The sequence below is a fragment of the Passer domesticus genome, chromosome 1 (assembly GCF_036417665.1).
Source record: "Passer domesticus isolate bPasDom1 chromosome 1, bPasDom1.hap1, whole genome shotgun sequence".
Taxonomy (NCBI): domain Eukaryota; kingdom Metazoa; phylum Chordata; class Aves; order Passeriformes; family Passeridae; genus Passer; species Passer domesticus.
In genome coordinates this window covers 89,810,863-89,831,866 of record NC_087474.1, presented here as the reverse complement: position 1 = coordinate 89,831,866, position 21,004 = coordinate 89,810,863, and the positions used below count along the sequence as shown (strand labels likewise).

General features: G+C 38.2%; 1 protein-coding gene across 4 annotated transcripts in view; it reads right to left on the bottom strand.

The window, feature by feature from the left end:
- SEMA5A (semaphorin 5A) overlaps positions 1–21,004 on the bottom strand; it is a 315,396-nt gene that overhangs the window by 287,722 nt on the left and 6,670 nt on the right. For 2 of the 4 annotated variants that reach the window (XM_064428870.1, XM_064428886.1), the window contains exon 2: positions 8,929–9,004. The exons of the other annotated variants lie outside the window; for them this stretch is intronic. The gene's annotated coding sequence lies outside the window, so the exon portion shown is untranslated. The remainder of the gene's footprint in view (positions 1–8,928; positions 9,005–21,004) is intronic. 4 annotated transcript variants of the gene reach the window in all.

The following is a 21,004-nucleotide window of genomic DNA, read 5'->3' as shown; positions in this document are numbered from 1 at the left end:
GCAAAAGTGCAGTTGTTTTCAAATGCAGAGAACAATCTCAGGTAAGCTGTGTTGTATTTAAATTATAAATAAATCAACACACACAGCATTGTGGAGTTTAAAATTTTCTAAACTTAATATCAAAACAACCTGAAACATATTTCATGGCTCAAGGATCAGTAATTTAGAGGTAAGCAGAAGAGTTCCAGATTTCAGAACTAACAGCATGGAACAAAAGATCAATGCCCACTAGGAAAGAAATTATTAACATATGTGGTACAGCACTAGCAATGTAGTGCTAATTGCAAAACTACAGTATTATAATAAAGAACACAGATGGTATTTGATAAAAAAATAAAGAAGAGCATCATAAATTACTTGTTGCAAAAAAAAAAAAGAGCCTACATTAGCTTATAATTTGTTTAGCAACAAATTATGTTCTGCATTTTGCAAACAAAGAATTTATACTCAAAATGTAACTTAGTAAGTACACAAACCAATGCCAGGACTACATTTGTTAAAAAAACAGTCTTCATCTCACAGATTTCACAGGTCTGTTCCTGGAAGCTGGGGAGTATTTCCACAAATGCTAAAAGAGATGACAGCCAAGGCTTGAAGCTGAGCAATACTCTTTTTACTAGCGCACTCAGAAACAAAGAACAGCACCCTTCAATGTTTTTTGGGTGGATATCTTCGTATCTTTGTTTGTATACAGCTAAATATATACAGCAGACAATAACCCACTGGTCAGGACAGAATAGACTTTTTCACCTCACTGTTTTATCTATTTTTATCATAAAGTCTTGAAGCTGAGAAATCATTATTGCATATTCTTAAAAAAAATACCCAAACTTTTTAAAATGTCTTGCTTTTGTTCTGGAAGCCTATCTTCCAGAATAAGTAACCTAACACCGAAAATCTGTTTTCCATAAGGACACTAGTCAAGCTGTAATTATGCTTACAAGCATAAAAAAAAAAGTCAGTTTTTAATTTCTACCTTAAGATATGGGAAAGTAGTTAGCTCTGATGCCACTTTCTTCTATTCATTTACTTTACCAGTATCATTCAGAGTTTCTAGTGCAAACCAGATGATAACAGCCCAATTCTGACTAGCACACTAGCTAGGTGTGTCACTTCCACCACCCGTTCTTTAGCAAAGCAGAAAATAATAATCCCTTTTCCCATTTTTATACCACAGGTGATCTTGTTGTCTCACACACTGTCTACATGACCAAAACCAAAAAGTGTTGGCAGAAAGAACTTCTGTGCCAGGAAACCCTCACTGACATCTCCATGCATAAGCCCAAGAGGCAGGACTCCAGCTGCCACTGGAAAAGGGCTCCCAGCTCCTTGGCTACGCAACCCATGGTGGCTGCAATGCTGGGCTGATCTGCACAACACTTTGCATTACATGTGCACATCACTCTGCATCACTGGCTCACAGTGCAGCCAGGCCAGACTTCCCTGGACACTTATCCAGGCTGTGAGGACCTCCTGGCACTTACCACGACATGAAAAGTGCTACATTTTCTATACCAGAGTATTTAGGATCCAGAACAAATTTACTGTTCCATGTTGAATAATCTTTGTGATTTAAAAGAAAAAAAAAAAAGAAAGAAAAAAAAAAAAAAGAAAAAAAAAAAGAGAGAGAGAAAAAAAACCCCAAAACTGGATAATTAGTAAAATACTAATTATTATTAGGAGTTGGACTTGACAAGGCCTGTGGGCTCCTTCCAGCTCAGGACAGTCTCTGATTCTCTGATTATTGAATAGTTTCCAGGAAAAACTGGTGTCAGTATGGTGTCAGTAAGGATGAAGTGAACACTGGTGACAATCCCAGGGTTGTATTATATGAATATACCTAGGGAAGTGGTAATCTTTTTTTTAATGTGACGTAATTGATCCACAGCAAAATAAGTCTTCCCAATTTATTTCTTATTACTATTCCATCATAGTTTTGATTAGAAGTTACTCTTTTTCCTCTGATAGACAAAATGATCAATTTTTTTCGTACAAAATTGATCGTGTTATCTTTGTATGACATGTGAACTCAGACCATCCAAAATTCCTTTCATAATTCCTTAATTTATTGACCAAACATACACTTTACTTTTAGTGCTGAGTATTAAATACAGATATTTATACTTGAACTTCACATCTGAGGATGAAAAGCATACAATAGTCAATAATGATTTAGGAACATATACACTTCAGAGCTATATCGCAAATGTTTCTTACACAGTTGATCATATCTTATTAAAAGGAAACTCTTATTAACTCAATATTTTTAAAGTCCCTAACTACCCTAGTCCTCAATCAGTCCTTTACAAATACTGTTTTCAGAAAAAAAAAAAAAAAAAAAAAAAAAAAATCTTTCTTCCAGGCCCTCGCTTTATCAGAAGCTGACTCATGTATAAACATGAACCTACTGTTTTAAAAGTAACAGTGCAGTGTGGAATTCAGCAGTGATATATAAAATCTGTTTGTTTACAACCTGTAGGCCACTGCAAACAGCTTTTGCTGCCACACCTAAGCCAGACAATAACCAAAGACAAAGGGTTCAGAACAATATAAGCATGTTATCACAAAATACAAAACCTCCTTCTATTTGTAGTCCAGATTGATTAATAATTAGTTAATTACTAATAAGTTTTGGAATTTTTTTTTTAATATGTAGGCTTGGTTTTGCTCACACATGCTATTCCCACCCCCCCCCCGCACGGTTCAGTTTTCAGTTAGATAATTCTCTATAAAAACAGGAGAAATAATTTTGTTATTAATGCTTGATGTCAACAAAGACAGATGCAGAAGAAACTTAGTCAAGAGCACAACATATGACTGTACTTTTTATTACCAACTTAGAAGACAGGGTAATAAAACCCAAATCAACTTTGCTGCCAGCATGAGAGAGGGTGGGACTCCATAATTTAGATGAGAAAGCAAGTTATAAATAACAGAGGCTGACACTTTAGAGGATTAGTTACAACCTCACTTCCAAGCCATTGCCGTAATGAAGGCACCTAGGAAGAGAGGTGTACATGCTTGTTTGTTTTTATTACATCACTTAAAGGCTGCTTGGCTTTGTTTAGCTTCAGTTATCATGGTCTGTAAACACATAAGCTCCAAATTAGAGGACTTGTAGAACTGTGTTGAACACATTTCACTCACTGCAGTCTCCCATTTCTGCCACAATCCCAGAGGTTTCCTGCAGCTAAGCCACAGGTCTCACTTGTATGGAGACATCGCAGGAGGCAGAGCCAGAGCACTGGGGCTGGCACAGGGAGACCCCCTCAGCCCCTTGAGAGCATGGCTGCTCAGAAGCTGCTATGAAAAATTTTACTAGACAAGCTCAGAGCTGCCATAAACCAGCACCCCACAAAACACAGCACCCACAGCCAGTGCCTACCAGTGTCTGCACAGATCCAGCCCCAGCTCGTCATGGTTCCTGGACATCACCATTTGCCCACTGCCTACAGAAAACACTGGTGATGGGAGCCCAGCTTTGTATCACTAAATCCATCAGCTGAATTGGGCACCAGCATTGACAGTTGCAGCAGAGAATACAAACAGCAGTTAAGTAACCAAGCTTCAGTCACTAACAATGAAAACAAAAAAGTCTGAATATTAGGAATAAATTCACAACAAGCTATTTGCAGCTGAATAATCCAACACTACCTACAAGCACCAGGAGAGGCGGGAGGTGAGAAAGAAAAAAATCACAGAACAAACAAGATTTCTTAATTTCCTTTAATTTATAAAGGAAAAGGATTTTAAAACTTTATTATGATTTATGCGCTCTCCTCATGATGTTGTATTGGATGCTCATGCTAAAGACAGGTTTAATCTCCAGCCACATTCTTTTAATAGCAATTGTAGTTTATGTTCCAGGACAAGTGCCAGCAGCTAATGATCCTCCTCTTATCGATTCTGCCTTGATGGGATGAAAACTCATTTTCCTGCTCTTGACACACAAAGCCCCTCTCTTGTATATTACAAATATATACATATAAAATAATTTGGGTAATGGAAAGCATTTAACAAGATCAGGACCACCAGTATGGCCAGACATAAGGCCACACAAAATCCCCTTTTGGCAAAGAAGTTTTGTGACCAATCCTTGCCACTTCACTACTAATATAGCTGCTTAAATTCCTCCGGCTACAGGAATTCTGCAGGAAAGTATTTGTCCATGGGATAGTCCATGTCGATTTGCTTTTAATAATCAAGTAATTTTCTGAAACCAAAAAAATAGAAACCGGTAGTGCAACACATGTACAAAGAAAATATATGAGTGTAGTGGGCAAAAAAAATTGCTCAATAAGATCACTCTGTCAGCCATGCTTTTTTCTACCATTTTCTTACCATCAGTAGGAATTACCAGTTCAGATGACAAGCCAGAAGACATTCAGGAGGTTCAAAACTCTTTATCTTCTGCTCAGAATTGGACCTCACCCCTTGGGTGCTCAGTCCAGGACACCAGTGATGAGTACATTTAAATCACAAGCCACAGAAGTTAAACAGATTAGAAGCTCACAGAAAAAAAAATTAAAAATCTGATAGGAAGAATTTTCAGGGACACAAGACCCATTAGGGTGCCTCATCTAAGTAGCTGAACAAGTTATTTTAGACAGCACAAAAAATCTGCCTCCCCACCTGATAGCAAAGTAGGAACTCTGGATCCATCTAACATTTCTCACTCGTAGTAGCAATGCTGGAATAGGCAAAGATTCCCAGTCTTCTAAAATCATAGTCAGCTTTGTTAAAGAGGTACTTAACAGAAGCTTCAGGTGCCCCATTCTCCCACTATACATCAACTTTTGGTTATAACATGCTCTGGGATAACAGACACTTACCTAGGAGTCCCATTCTGCATAGCTGTTAGGGAACACACACAATTCATCTCACTTTCCTTTTCATTATTAATTGTTAGACTTCTAACTCAAGGCTATCTTTATCTTACCCCAGTACCAATCTGATTAACGGATGCAAACCTTTCACCTTTCAATTACACAGTAAATTTTCACTGCTTCATGAAACTGATTAATCCTGTCATATCCTTACCCATAGATAACTTAAAACATGTCTTCAGTACAGAACCAATTATCTTTGACCGATAAAGGAGGCATCCTTCCTTCTTATTTCCTTTGGGTTATCCTTTTTTTTTCTACCTATCAAGTCCTCTTAGGTGAGGTCTTTTCACTGCAAGAACAGTGAAAAGTGAACTGTGAAACAACACCATCAATCTCATGCTTTTAATATGTTAGTCTTGGATTAATACTCTACAGGATATGTAGAATAAGTACTGGAAGTCCTCAAAAGTAAAAAGCTGAGATAGTCTTCAAAATGTGCTAGAAGAGGCTAAATGAAAACAAATACAGTTTGAACATGGGTGGTTGATTGGACAACCTGCTCCAGTCCCAAGCAACCTTCACTCAGTGATTCTGTGGTGGCCACAATACCTACGCAGCGCCCACCTGGGTCAGCTGTGGTGAGGAACCAGTCACTGTGTAGAGAGGAACCACAGCCAATGTCCAGCACTCTTTCCATGAATAATTAAATGCTTGTCTAAAAGACCACTTCAGAAGTAGCAGACTGCCGGGAGAAAGGATTTTTGTTCTCTGTTCTGTTAAGCTGGTTTCCAAAAGAGAAATCAGCTTTGAATAAGTAATGCACACTCTGCAGTATCTAGGGGTAAGTCGCTACATTTACTTTAAACACAGTTAAAACAAAAACATCCATGAGTTACTAGGCAAGCAGGATACATTTTCTTTCACTACTGGATATCAAATGTCAGAAAGATCCTATGGAATAAAAACAACAAAAACAAATTAAAACCAAAAAATTCCTCTAATGCCATTAAGAGCATAAAGATCTCAAGGTAAACTCAGATGACAGTATAACACACAAGAGTTAAAGCATTAATGTTTTCCGCTAGCCCTTTTTCCAAAAGACCATTCAGACAAAAACACATTCTCCTCTTTCTTGCCTTTTCTTTTTTTCTTTGTAAAATATGTCTCTGTTTGGAGAAGTGGGAACTTTCAAATGCACAGATGTTTGTGATTGCACACTAGCAGCCTGCTGGGAGCCATTAATGGTGTAGAGAGTAAAGTTATTCAATCATCTATAAGTCACTTTTCAAAAGTGTTGCACTCAGTCGAGGGAGTGATTAATGGTGTCCAGCAATGACACAGATTACCCCCTGCCCATGAAAGCCCTTTGATTTTAATGCAGTTATGCTACTGAAGTAAACAAACCAATTTGGGTGTTCAACAAGCTCTTTGTCTCATTAAAAATTATTTGACTAGACTAGTGGTAAAAGAATATTGCATATGTCCCCAAACTCAATTTGGCCTTCTGTAATCATAGCAGCAATTACATTTGCAAAAAAAAAAAAAAATAAAAAGTTTAGAAATTAACAGTAGCAGAAAATGGTCAACCTTTCATTAGGGACTTTCATTACAGATTTTTCTGCGTAACCAAATTAATATTTTCTAGTCACCACGGTACAGCAAGCAAGTTTCTGTATGTTTCAAAGAGGCCAACAGCAACTACAGTCAGCAGACAAAAGTTTCAGCGAGTAGTTGCAGATTTCCTGTTCAAAAGCAGACAGCCCTCTACTCCTCCCAAGTAGGCTTCCTGCAAATTGCAGGTTCTTCATCCCTCAGGAACACCTGCTACAGTTTGATGTCCAGCTGAGCTTGGCACTTCATGTCAGGGCAAGTTTTCCTTCCCTCCCTTGTACAACCAAAATGATGAATACAGCAAGTTGAATTATCAAGGCTGAGGCATTTTGTTTCTTTATTTAAATGTCAGGTGCCCCATAATGATTGGAATTCACTGTTCTGGCAGTAAATTTGAGTTCACAATACCTGTGAGTGTATGGCTACCTCTGTGCTCTGCACACAAAGTGCCAGAGGCAGAGGCAACTACCTCAGAAACCACAGGGAGAAGCCGGCACTTCGGCAAAGCTGAAGGCAAACCTCTGCCCGAGGAGTACTGGAGGGAGTACCACTGTGGCCATGGCCTGATGACCACTTCAATTCTTTTTGAGCTGATGCAACAGGACAGTGCCCCAGAGCTATTTACGGTGCTAACACCACCTGCTCTGCCTGAAGTCCCACACGGGTCCTGGCTCCTGAGAGCTGGCTGCAGCAGTGGCTGTGAGACAGCTTCCTGTGCCACACCACAGCCTCAGGTGCCGCTTCACAGCACGGCTCAAGCACCTTCCCTGTGCACCCCACAGCCTTAACACTTCTACTGCTTAGCAGAAGCGTTACTTTCTGTTATTAACAGAGTAGCAACATTAAAAAATTACAAGGCCTCATCTAAAGTGGAGCTGACAGCATTGCCATCCTTGGTTTCAGAAAATGTCACTGGACACGTATTTCACAATACATCAAAGATTGCTTTCAAACCTTCAAACAGTTATCAGAGTGTCATTTTTCATCACATTCCTCCCAACAAATTGATACCAGCCTTCCGCACCCTATGTCTGAGAACAACGGATCCGTTTCCCACGCATCCTGATCAGCCTCTTCACTCTGAACTCACTCCAAACCCATCTCCTAACACCCTGCTACTTCCTGACCACTCCTCTCAACCTTTCTTTTATCCTTCTCACACAATTTTTAGTACTTAATCTACACAAAGCCACAGCACCTCAACCTGATAGGAACTTGGTAAAACCTGCTTAAATTGAACAAAACGCAATGGATGGCAGGGAGAATTCTTTTCCTTTGGCAGTATGACACATTCAGCATTCAAAAAGTGTAATAATAAAGACAGATTCCAGATCAGGACAAATAATACTGTTCACATACATATATCTGATGAGCATTTTAAGCTTCCAGTGTCTCATGGCACAGGACTTCTATGCGGAAGATGTTACTGTCTGGTAAATTTACAGAGGAGGGACAATCTATGAGATGAAAAGCACACAAAAGTGACAAAAAGAAACAAAGCTGAGCAAACAGGGGTAGTATTTTATTTTCCTTTTCAACACGTAATTTGGGGGGCAGGTGAGAGAGAAGGCTCCAGCCATGTCATCCTCAGAATAGATATAATCCATATCAAGAAGGTCAAAGGCTTGCTCCAACTGATACTATTATACAGCATTAGAAAGCAGACTTTTGTCACCACTCCCAATTTTCACACGTACTCCAAAACATGGGACAACTTACAGTACCCAGACTGTCAAAGTCAGTATATAACAACTGTAACCATCCAGGTTACTTTTTACCTTATTTCTAACATTCTCATATATCAATTTACTAACTCCTCTGTTGTACTTAATATGCAAAGAAACTTGCAAGGTTCTAATTAAAAATAATCACATATTTCCAGCAAGATGTATCTGTGTGTAGCTTTAGTTCCAAATAAAAAGTGAAATATAAGAGAAATATGTTGACTTGCTTATGTATTAAAAAAGAGTTAACATTTTTACAGTATGCTTCCTTTTTAGCTTTTAAGCTTTGTGTCCTACTTTCTGGTCTATTAAAAGATTTCTTTGCTTTTTAATTTAAATTATCTTCTCTTTACCCTTTCTTCATTTCTTAGTTGACAGGATATTATTACTCCTCATGGAGAATGCTCTTCAATACATAAGACTACTTTAAAGCTGCATTTAATTATTCTCACGCATTTCCTCACCTGAAGCAGTTGCAATGCTACCTATCCTGTTCTTTCAAAGGAGCTGCAAACATAAATCAAACCTAAAGAATCAAAACCAGAGCATTAATTGTTACTGTAAAACTGAACTGAGCTATGCAAGGAAGCTACAGATACTGAAACCTAGAAATCTGAAGTCAGCATGAATGGATTTCTGTGTCAGCTCCACTACAACTTTCTTATTTGACCTTGGCAAAACATCCCTTAGTTTAATGCAAAGGACAAAGCAGAAAAGGCACACGGGGTTTTTTGTAGAGATTTCTTTGTTAAAGCTGTTCTTACCGCTGGCACATGCAGCTTCTTATAGTTTCATTTTGAATGATGTCTTCTCAGATAAAAATCTTCTCCAGTCTGTAACCTGTCCACAAAAGTTGAGAAATTTCATTGTTTTCAATTATGTTTTGTAGAATGTGGGCAAGGGTGATCTGACAGCATCGAGATAACGGAAGAGTGTTTAGAAGTCAATAAATGTTGTTAATGATTTCTACGTCTGATAGCTAAAATTGCAATTTTAGCTTCCTAACAGAGTCGGGAGGCTGCAAAGAACTCAGTAAGGCACCAGATAAAGGAAAAAAGCCCCCTACTGCTCAGTCAATAACCACTCTGAAATTATAAAAGCAGAAAGACATGCCATTTTCTGAAGACAGTCCAGGTGTTAATCATACAAGGAAATAGCTTTAGGCATAACTTGCTCTTCTCTCCCTCATCATTTTTCTTTTTAAAATAAAAGCTTGTTTTTCTCCCAGCAGTGTTTACATACAGCAAAGGCAGTGAGTTCTTACAACATCTCACATTTCAAATGTCATTCAAGCTGTTTGTCAATCTGTCCTAAAATGTCATATCATAAAGAACTAGTCACATTTTCTACTCCCATGCAAGTCTCTAGTTGTCACCTAAACAAGATGAGAACTTCCTTCCCCACATCTAAAGCATCTTTGTCTAAAATTAGTGTAGAAACTCACAACAATATGGGAATAATTTATTTCTGTGAAGCTTAAATCCTTTTTTTAGAAAGAGATGAACCATCTAAGCCACAGATGTGGTTGTTCAGAGAGACGAATCAAAAATGCTTTGCCCGCACAGGGTGCGTTCATTGAGAAGCACAGAAGCTGTGGGGGAAGAGGAGCCCATGAATAAGCTCAGCCTTCAAGTTTTCTTTTCTTTAGTGCCCATCTAGGCCAGTCCAACTGTTGTAGTTGAAATAAGCATTAAAATGGTCATTTTCAGGGAAGAGGCAAAAGGTGCTGTTGCCTTTTTTTTCCCCTAAGTCTTAGAACAGAAGAATTTAGAACAATTTTGGTTTCTCCAGTCTTTCTTTTTATAAAATTCTGGTTATCTTAAATATGTTTTTCAACTGTTCACATTGCTGTCCAGGCTAACACTAGAATGGCATTGGATTATTTTCTTTATCACAGCATTAGAAGCTATTAGTGCTCATTTTTAAAATTATTTTTAAAGTAAGTTCAATGAACTTGGGTATAATTGACCTATTTACCTATACAGCAGTCTGAACTCCTTTACAAAAGGTTTTACAGGCTTGTACATATTAGCTTCTCCCTTAGACAGGAGAAAAAAAAATATGGGCCTATAATGCCTAAGTCTGTTATTTTTGTGCCTTTATAATAGGTGTCATGCTAAGACAATAACTACAACTTCATTAGGATCTCATGACATAGCTTTCAGCTTTCCCAAAATTCATCCTGTACCGACTACTTTCTTAGAAGGTTCATTCTGGTGCTTGTATTTACCCACATACATCAATTTCACTTGGACAGTAAACCAGATCCGCAGAACTCATTTCTGCTTCTAGCTAATGCTCTAAGTTTCACTGTGGTTGCTGCCCTTGTAACACCCTTCACTTTCATGGCTGTAACATTTGTTCCTCCAAGACGAAAATAAGAAGCAGAGATCCTTGCACAGCACCACAGCACACTACAGACCCATTAATGCCAGGTTTATTTCGGTGGGAAAAAGCTTATTTTTCTTCCTGATTTTTTTTTTTTTTACTTATTGTTTCTACAATAGCAAAGACTTATAATTAAAAAAGCAAACTTGCTTAGGCCACAGGGTTACTGAGCACTTCCATTTCCATAAAGACATGATGCATTTGCAATCACTTAAAATTACCTTTATTAAACATTTTATATGTGCAGGGGTTTTCCCTGTCAGATTTTTTAAAGCACAAGTACTGCTCAATCTTGTCACTGTTTTGAAGCCTGCCACTAGTCTACTATGGCAAATAAGCAGAATAAGCTTCTGCTATTAATCTTTGAAGAAATCACACTTGTGCCTTACCCATTGTACTTGTTGTGTCCCCTTCAGTACACGTGAATGGCTTTCTCTTCACTCTAGTCATGAATATTCCACCTAAAAATCCAGCCTCTTCATCCCAGCATTACCTAAACTCTTATAAGTGAAAGTAATGAAAATATCAGACATCATCTAAATTAAAAATGAATAATTTCTTTTATCACCCAAGAAACTGTTGGAATACTCACAAGTATTCAATATGACAAGGAATTGCTGTAAAAAGAAACTGTGACCAAAGCAATAAAGATCTGCAGATGAATCTGAAAATGTGAAGCAGCAGTCTCTCACCTTAGTGATCGTGTTAGAAAGTCAGAAGTCTATTTATAACCTCCAAGCCATTAAGTAATACTCTCTGAATAAAAAAATGATGATTGCACATAGTTAAAATATAAAAAATAAAGGAAACCATCTTTTTCCTAGGTGTTTGTCCTCTACGAGAATATTTACATAGACACAGAGTTCTGTCGTCTCTCTCCCACACCCTGCCCACACACATACAGTCATCTATAGAGAGTGTGAGAAACATATGCTCTTGTTTCCCTATCTGAAAACAAACACAATAACTAACACCTGTACTCAGTAATTATGTCATAAGAAAATTCTATCTTATTTCTACAAGTCATTCCAGAGGGTTTTAAAGAAACCTGCTGCCCACAGTTATTAAAAATCCTGTGTCCTGCTATTTTTCCAGAAACAGGAAGAAGAGAGCAGAATAATGGAAAGAAAAGGTCAGTACAGACTTTCCCCATATGACACTCATCAGAACCTACTGTAATTTGCATAAATATTCAAGTAATTAATCAAACCATAATACCCGAGCTCTGTTTCTCCTCAAGCTTTACATTCCCCTAATGCACGGATAGAAATTTTCTTCAAGCTTATTTGGCCAAACTCTATTAGAATGCTACAAGCAAAAGAGAATAACGTGAAATAAATCAGACTCAAACCTGCCAACTGGCTGTGTGTTTATATGTATTATCAGAAAGAAGTCAGGATCTCCTAATACTCCCAGCTGCAGTCAGCTGGAATTGTGCCACTGACTTCCATTCACGCAGAACCATGACACTAAACATCTCTGGCTAAGGCTTTGTTTTAATTCCTATGAAACACGGTTCACATTTTGATGCCATATAAAGAACCACAGTTATAACAGTAAGGTAGCCTTGCATAAAACCATAAAATATTTAAAATAAGTATGTTGAGACCTGCTTGAATAACAGAGGGTGCTGAATACAATTTAGTGCTTGTGACCACCTGCAGTACTATATCCAGGATACAATGCTAAATTTAGATTTCTGGATGAATGCCCACTGTAGGATATGCTATTTTTACTAAGTTCTGACATGTCTGTCCAATGGCACATCTCCATTTTTGAAGTGGTACTGAAAGGCTATTAAAGCTTCCAGTTACCACTTGACTCAAAACTGCAAATTACAAGTATTTTCACCAAACTGTTCTTCACTTTACACAATAGAATGTACAAATAAAACCAAAACAAATACTTAAAAGCAGTATAACTAAGAAAGGCCTCCCTCCCCCTGAACCCTCTCATCAAAACACAAAATAATCAAATTTTAATATATTATTGCGATTTTCATTTCAAGGCACAGGAAAGAGATACAGTAGTAGCCTTCTTCTAGGCAGGCTCTCCCACATGTCAAAATAGAACCAAAAATGAAACAAAAAACCCACACTGACACATATATTACTGTATTTCACATAAAAACGGATTTTGGGGACCACCACTCATCAAGTTTCAATTTAGACCTGTAAGCCATGAAGTACATTGAAAAAATCCAGATATACATATGATTTGGGGTTTTTTTTTACATATGAATACAGAGATTTTTCCCAAGGAGGTATTTTTAACGAGGTTACAGGGTCAGCAATTTTGGAATGAGCTTTAGCAGTTTAAGATTTCTGTCTTTCCACTCACAAGTGCTTCTTCCCTCTCCTGCCATTTTTCAACAGGAAGAGTAAGAGTGTTCTGAGATATCTTCCATTATGACAGATTTAATACATATTTAATAATAGAGACTTAAATATGGGCATGGTATTTGGCATGCATCCTGAAGCAAACCATAAGACATGTCTGCCACTCTCCAGTGAGGACAACACAGCACTCAGGGAGAAATGTCAGCCAGAAACAGTTACATGAAGCATAAAAACCCCTGAGAACGAAAAGGTCTTTATTTATTAAATCAAATGCAAATCTTTCATTCTAATACTTCTGATCTGGTTTTGTGGATTTTCTCAGGTATACTTAATTAAACCCACTCATCAACACCAACTTTGCTCAAAAGAGCAATTAATGAATATGGCACAGAAGCAGCTTAGCCCTGGAGGAGTCTCTGACATTTGTTTGTAGTGAAGACTGTTCATTAATTGCTCCCCTCATTCTAAGCCTCTAAATGATATTTTTGACACGATACTACAAGTCATTGTGACTTATTTCTCAAGCTAGCAACATCTGCACTATGTTAGGTTAATAAAACTACGTTTGAAAGGTTTTCAAGAAGATATTTAAAGACACAGGGGAAAAAAGGAAAGTCTGGATGTGCTGACAGTGGAATAAAGAAGCTGTATTGAATTTTTTACTATTATCTCAGAGTACACTTTGTATTACAGATAATTTAAGCAAATATTTTGTGTTCCATATTCTCTTCAATAAACAGAAGCCAGGCAGAAGTCCACCATAATTATTTTCCAACCTATTTCAACTGTGTTCCCACACGAAACTAAGCATTAATACTTCATATGATCTTCTGATGATCATAAGTTCTCAGACAAATTAAAATATTGGCTTTTTGATGACTTTCGTAAAAAAAATTACATTTTTATTTTTTCAGAAATAAAAGGTGGAGAGTAAAGAGTCTGGGTTATGAAGTAGCCACACTAAACCAAAGACCTCTGTCCAAGATATAAAACCAAGTTGTTACCATTTCACACTGAGTGCAAGCTTTAATGTATGGGATGGTTTTGCTGATCTCTTTTGGGTTCCACAAACCGATGCATTTTATAAGTTTGAAAAATTAACTTGTTTATTTCCAAAACACATATATAGGATCATATCATCCACATTAAACTTCTACTGCAAAGCAGATAATAATTCACAAAAGAAACACAAAACAAATAAAAAACAAGGTACGTGGAAGTTCATACCTGAAGAACAGCTGAAAGTCCTGTAGATCCACAGACCTTCAACATGCAAAGGAGAACACTGTCCACCCTCAGAGCTGGTGACATTACTTCAATTAGTCTGACCCAGTTTTCCAACTTGGAATTTGGCTTCTGTAGTTCCTATTATATAGCAACTCCTCCTGCCTACCAATTATTGACATTAACACAGCCATCAAGTTTCACACAGTGAAAACGTGTGTGAGAAACTCCGCGTTAGCATTCATTAGCTAATTGTATACCTCTAAGCACTTAAGAAAAGCAATGCAGCAGCAGTGGATATGGTTAGCTGGCACCTTGGTTTTTGATCTAGTCCAAAAGGAGTCTGATGCTGTAGCAGTCAGGGTGAGACCAAGAGGGTGACACCATGCCCCCAGTGGGGTGCCAGGTGAGTAGTGCTGGAGAGAAGGGAGAAAGGCTTTCACAGTTTTGCAGTTGCCCATCTACCAGCTCCTAACTTATTGTTCCTATGGCACACAGGCTCTGAAGCCTTTCCTATGAAGCTTTCTATTCCCACTCACTCAAAACATCCTATCCCATCTGTTATTTCTACCAGCTGTTTCTCCCCTCTTGCCCACCACCTACAGCATTATCTTTGCTCCTTGAAAAAAACCGCCCACCTACACACCAGCAGCTGCCCTTCTCTGTCCTGAGCTTGAGGACACAGAGCAGCAGGAAAAAAGTCTGACAGCTCTGCGAGTGCCAGCAGGCTCCTGCCAGCCCAAGCCCCCTGCTAGCTCAGAGTTCAGTGACAGCAATACACTCAGCCTGGGCTATGGGAATGCAGGAAAGGTGACCTGCATGTCTTGGATGTGATAGCACTAACAGGACACTTGGCAACCTCCTGATGGCAACCTTCAGCTTACTCACAGACACAACTTCCCCTGCTGGGACACCATCTTGGCTGACTCACTGCAGAGTGAAAGCAGAGAAGAGTAATTCCACCCACAAAATTCATGACAGGTTCTTACCATTGATGGATTAGACAGAGACAGATCAGCTAACCACACCAGCACTGCTACAGAACTATTTGTGCATTAATACATTTACACACATTTAATCCAGAAGCAGAATGCAAGAGTGCCCCAGCCTGCCTTACACCTTAAGCATTGCCCTGCACAGCACAGATATAGATGTAGAAGAACTGAGTCAAATTACTAAACAGTAAAGCAAGGGACATTCTGATTTGGCTTTGTCTTTAAATATGCACACAGCCAAAAGGAACTCAACAGAGTACAGAGCTCATTTTATTAGCATTGCTAATCTAAAATGAAGATAACAAACAGTATAGAACTTTTATTTTCAATTTTTTTTCTTTTTTTAATGAAGTAGTGCTAAATATCACCCCTCAATATTCCACCCCTCTTCATTAACATTAAGCAAGCTTACAATTAAGAGCTCTCCAAAAGCAGCATATTACTGCACATTATCTGAATTACCATACTAGGACCAACTGATTCCACTTTCAGAACTACATCTGCAGTATAAGGCAGCAGAACCTGAAGAATTTAGAAATTAAAACATGACAACTGTGCTTAAATCTCACAGAACACATACAATCACAGTCTGTAGTAAGAGCATGGCAAGATATACCATCAAATCAGAGGCAACTTATGGAGAAACATTTACACTTACAAAGTGTATATCAGCTTTCAGAAAAGCATATGAAAAACTCAAGTGTCTGTGTACATTAGTGTAGTCTAATTAGCCTGTCCATGTTTCTGGTTCATCTAAATTAACATAACGTCATCATTTACAAAGATTCTTCTGATTCAATTATATTTTCTGAATCCAGTTAAATCACTTAACCACATCTGCCTTTAAAAGATCCCACTAATCATGAAAGATTAATTGACATTTCTTTTATTCATTTTTTTTTACTCTCCAGCAAAGGTTGCTGCATTTATCCCTTCAGTCCAGCTTGCCAGAATAAAGTAAAGAAGTTTATGAATTTTGGATATTGCACAATCAATATTTGATACCAATATTTCTTTTTTCTTCAAAGATATGAGCTCTTCAGAGCTCAAAATAGAACTGTCAACTATCAGAACAGTGTCCTGATCTCTGTTTCAATTCACTTTGTCTTCACAACCATCTTGTGCACTAACCACTGGACTGAAGCTGGTAAATTATTCCCAGCAGAAAGGCCTCTCTGTCCTTCCACTGTTACTTTGTGGGATACTACAACAGCAATTTGACTATACAAATGAAGAGATTATTATCTATTATCTAGCCTGTGCCACTGCTTGACAAACTAGAATGGACTGCAAAACTGTAGCATGTGTGTAGAGAGGGGGAAAAAAGTCCTACCCCCAAGCAAGCACCCCTACAAATATGTGGAAGAACTGTAAGATGAGGTTAATTTTGATCATTCATAGAGTAAACCAGGAAGCATTTATAAATTATGTTTGCAAGGAGTTCTTTAGAAAATTACAAGTGTCAAAGATATATTTTACTATTAACATGAATCTTTTAAATTATAGATATGTTTTACCGTAAGGAGGGAACACTGCTATGAACCAGTTATCTAGCTAGAATCATTTTGGTCACTGAGCCCCATCCAACAATTTCTACACAGAAATTACTGCTCAAATGAGTTCTGTCCAGCACATTGTTCATTTCATTCATATACATTTGTCACACATCACTAAAGCAACTATCAACACTGTAGTTTCACTTCAGAAATGTGTTATACTTCCTTTTCCTTTGATGAGTCAGAACCTTGAGCCAATGGAACATGTGACCTACAGGTTACATGCAGCTGCCCATAACAGAAATGCCAGAGGAAGGCATTTCTGCCTCAGACAGACACCAGAATCATTAAACCATGGAATGATCAGGTTTGGAAGAGACTTTAAAGATCAAAGAATCATTAAGATTGGAAAAGACCTCCAAGGTCATTTACTCCAGCCTTTGATGGAACACCCCCTTGTCCACTAAACACAGCACTAAGTGCCACATCCAGTCACATCTTGAACACTTCCAGAAACTGACTCCACCACTTCCCTGAACAGCCCATTCTGATGCTTAACCACCCTTTCAGTAAAGAAATTCTTCCTGATGTCTGACCTGAACCTCCCCTGGCACATCTTGAGGCCATTTCCTCTTGTCCCATTGCTAGTTGCCTGCGACAAAAGGCCAACCTCTACCTTGCTACAACCTCCTTTCAAATAGATCATCTAGTCCCAAACCACCTGCCATGGCTAGAGAACCTTCCACTAGACCAGGTTACTCAGAGCCTCATCCTGACAGGTCTTGAACACCTCCAGGGACTGAGAGTTCACAACCTCTCTGGGCAATCTGGTCCAGTGCCTCGCCACCCTCAGTCACAGTAGAGAATTTCTTCCTAATATCTAATCTAAATCTGCTCTCCTTCAGCTTAAGGCCATTCCCTCTTGTGCTGTCACTACACGTCCTTGAAAAGAGTCCCACTTCAGCTTTCTTGTAGGCCCTTTTTAGGTATTGTGATGTGCCACAAGGTCTCCCCAGAGCCTTCTCCAGGCTGAACAGCTCCAACTCTCTTAGCCCTCACAGGAGAGGTGCTCCAGCTCTGCTCTCCTCTGGACTCATTCCAACAGGTCTGGAAATATTAGAAACTTGGCAAGAGTTAGCAGTAAATCTTTCAGGACTTACTGAAGTAGAACTTGGAGTAAAGAAGGTTTAAAGAAAACATAGTTCACAGATGATATTTAAATAGAGTCTACAAAATCTTTTCTATATGGCTGCAAGTATGAAAATATTATTGCCATAAGTATGAGAAGTATCTTACCATTTCAATGAGTCTGAATATTGACTTGCATCCTTCACTTCCCATGCTAGGCTACAGTGGAATGCACTGGTAGTGATCTTGCCAGAAAAAACCGATTCCATCCACAGATGCCTTGGGACAAGGATGCTATACTTCCATTCATTTTTGAGCACCTGGGTATACCCCCCAGAAAAAATGGATAATGGAAAATTGATGCAACAACTTTCTCTGTTAATGAGTTCGTGGGACCAACATGCAAGGGTTGTCCAGAAAAATTGGATTCATTACCCAGTGTGTAACAAGCCAATAATTACACACTCAGGGGAGATATTGCTTATTTATTTCAGAGTTGCATAAGCCTGGGTGCTCAGTGATATTACTCAAATCAAGCATGCCAACCTTCAAAACTTTTTACTATTTATACATTTTAGCAAACAAAGGAATTAGTGTTCATTGGCTACAAGTTGCATAGTTCTCTTACTTATTAGTATTCTGTCTTCTATTGGTAAATGATTCTCTTGCTTCCCATGCTAATTAGTCTCATGCTCAGTGTTTCTCTTCTTTTGAGTCGTAGGGTTTCCTGGGTCAGCAGTCTGTGAGTTGGTGGCCGCAATCTGCCCCTGCCAGAATTACCCTTTACCCAGACAGGGCTGATTTCAGCACAGTTGCTTTGTTAGTTTCTTCATCGTCTTGGGAGTTCTGCCAGATGTCTTCATGGCCCTTAAACTCTGCACTCTGTGTGTTCACTATCAGTGGTACATCCTTCTTCCCAAGCTTTGTTAACCTCCCCCTAGGTCTGAGATCACTGCAGCATGTCCAGCCCTAACCCTTAACAAGGCAATTCTACCAACAAGTAATTTGTTCTTCTAACACCCGGACATCACTTAGAGCTTGCCTGTTAGCTGCTCTCTGTTTCATGGATTACATCTCCCTTCTTCTTTATTAGGCTTTAAACTACAGAAAGATGAATTATCAATGAACATTTTTTCTTAAGAAAATTTTACATATTCCACATGTTGCAACATAAAGACTACAGATATAAGCCTGCATGCTATTTAAATGATGAATCTTGGGCACTATTGTGGCAAAAAGAAGCCAAATGAAACACTTCAGAAGAAACCACTAGCCTATATACCTGTCGCCATTGCTAAAGCTGAAGAGATTATCTTCTGCTCCTCCCTTTCTCCCTTAGTCAGCTGCCTGGAAGAGCAATTCCAAACTCATTTCAATCACAATATGACATGTAAACCTGAACAATATAATACTAATCCTTACCATTCAGTCACAAAAGTAAGGCACTCCACACTACCCTAATGACTTTAGGACAAGTACAACAATTATGGAAGTAAAACCAGCTGCTACTATTAAGCCAAAGGTTGTATTTTTTTTTCTAGTCTTAATGTTTTGGGATGAAAGGTGGCATTAAAGTACCTAAAAGGCAACATGAATGATATTCAGGAATAGTCAATTTTTTTCGAAGACTGATCATTCCAATTATCAACTATCTATAGATATTAATGCAAACACAGAAGTACTATTCTTCAAATGAAGACTGATTTGTCTTCATAAGAAAATAAGTTTTTATGTGGAAGCAAGAACATTCAACACCTGCAAAATTTTAGTCCCCAAATAGTCAAGAAGGAGGCAAGGTACCCAGTCATCATAAAGCAACACTTTTCACAATGTAGAAAGGGGCAAGGAAAGACAAGCAATCCACTTCGCAAGAAGCAAACTAAAGCTGCTAGTTAAAACCAGAAATCTCTAGATCTTCAAGTTTCTTCTGTAATCATGTTCTCTAGACTAGATCTACAGCTACATATAAGTCTTTGAAGGTGTCAGTGTGTGCACAGAGCTGGGAGCAGGTGCCAACTGCTCTACTTACTTTGCAAGCCATTTCCAAAATGTTCAGTGTTGGCACTGTTAGAAATTTGTTGGTCTTACAAAAAAGATCAAAGTTGATGAGAGTAGCAGGAAAAAACCCCCAAACCTCTTGTTTAAATTACTTTTTTAAAGGAAATGCTAAATCACAAAAATAAACAAATACATGCAATTATAAATCAGGTCTGGTTTATACAGAATTCATAGTAAATCTGAAAGATAAGACAAGCACATTAATTGTTCCTCACAAACAAATGGAGTTCCCTATATTTCCAGCTAAACAAGTCTTATATTTCCTCTTATTAAAATATTAGTGATATGCCTCCACAGCAAACTAGTTCTATTTTTAGCCTTCTGGTAAAAAAACAATTACAACACAGCAGCCCTACAAGTGAAGCTGAAGGACAAGCTTTGTCAACAGTCATCCTATAAAAAGAGTAATGTGTCCTTTTCCCAAGGGGCAGATAGCCATTGCCAGCAATGAGTTCATGGGGGTACTCTAAGAAAAATAACATGCTTGCTCAAGTTATTTTAAGAGCACTTTATGATTGTGGGTTTGAGAGAAAAATACAAAGATTCAAGTTAAATATCAGAACTAAGTGTTTACCTCTAGCTCAAGATTATTTTTCTTCAAAATTCAATACTGATCTTGCTGGCCTTCAGATTAAATAAATTTGCAAAACAATCTCCCCTGACAGTTATAGATAAGTGAGCAAAAATGGAATTTGCTAATCAAAGCTACTTGCAAACTCACTTAAAGAAAGACAACTGAAGGAAAAAATCAAGTTCCCCCACCCAGACCATTAATTTAATTTAAAACAATAGACAACAATGGCAAAAAGAACAGCAATTCAGCTCTAGAGCCCAGATCTCTGTTTGCTGTTGTTAATGGTTACACACTTCTTTTTTTTTTTTTCTTTTTTTTTTTTTTTTTGTAGTAACCAGCAATTAAAGGATGATGCCCAGGCTCCACTGGGTTGCCTCGTATATTAAAGATTTAGCTAATGCTTAGGCAAAGAGTCTGACACTATGAGCTTAGGAAAGCAACAGAAGATAAACTGGAAAATCCAGCAACTTTCTTGAACAATTCAAGAAAGTCTGTAAATTCTGACCAAGACTTACAACAGAATTAGATCAGTTAGACAAGACTCTAGAGGCCAGGGTAGCAGCATTTTCAGACTTCTACCCATATGCATCAAGAGAAGTTTTTCCTCCCACAAAGACCAACTTCATCTCTTGTGTGTC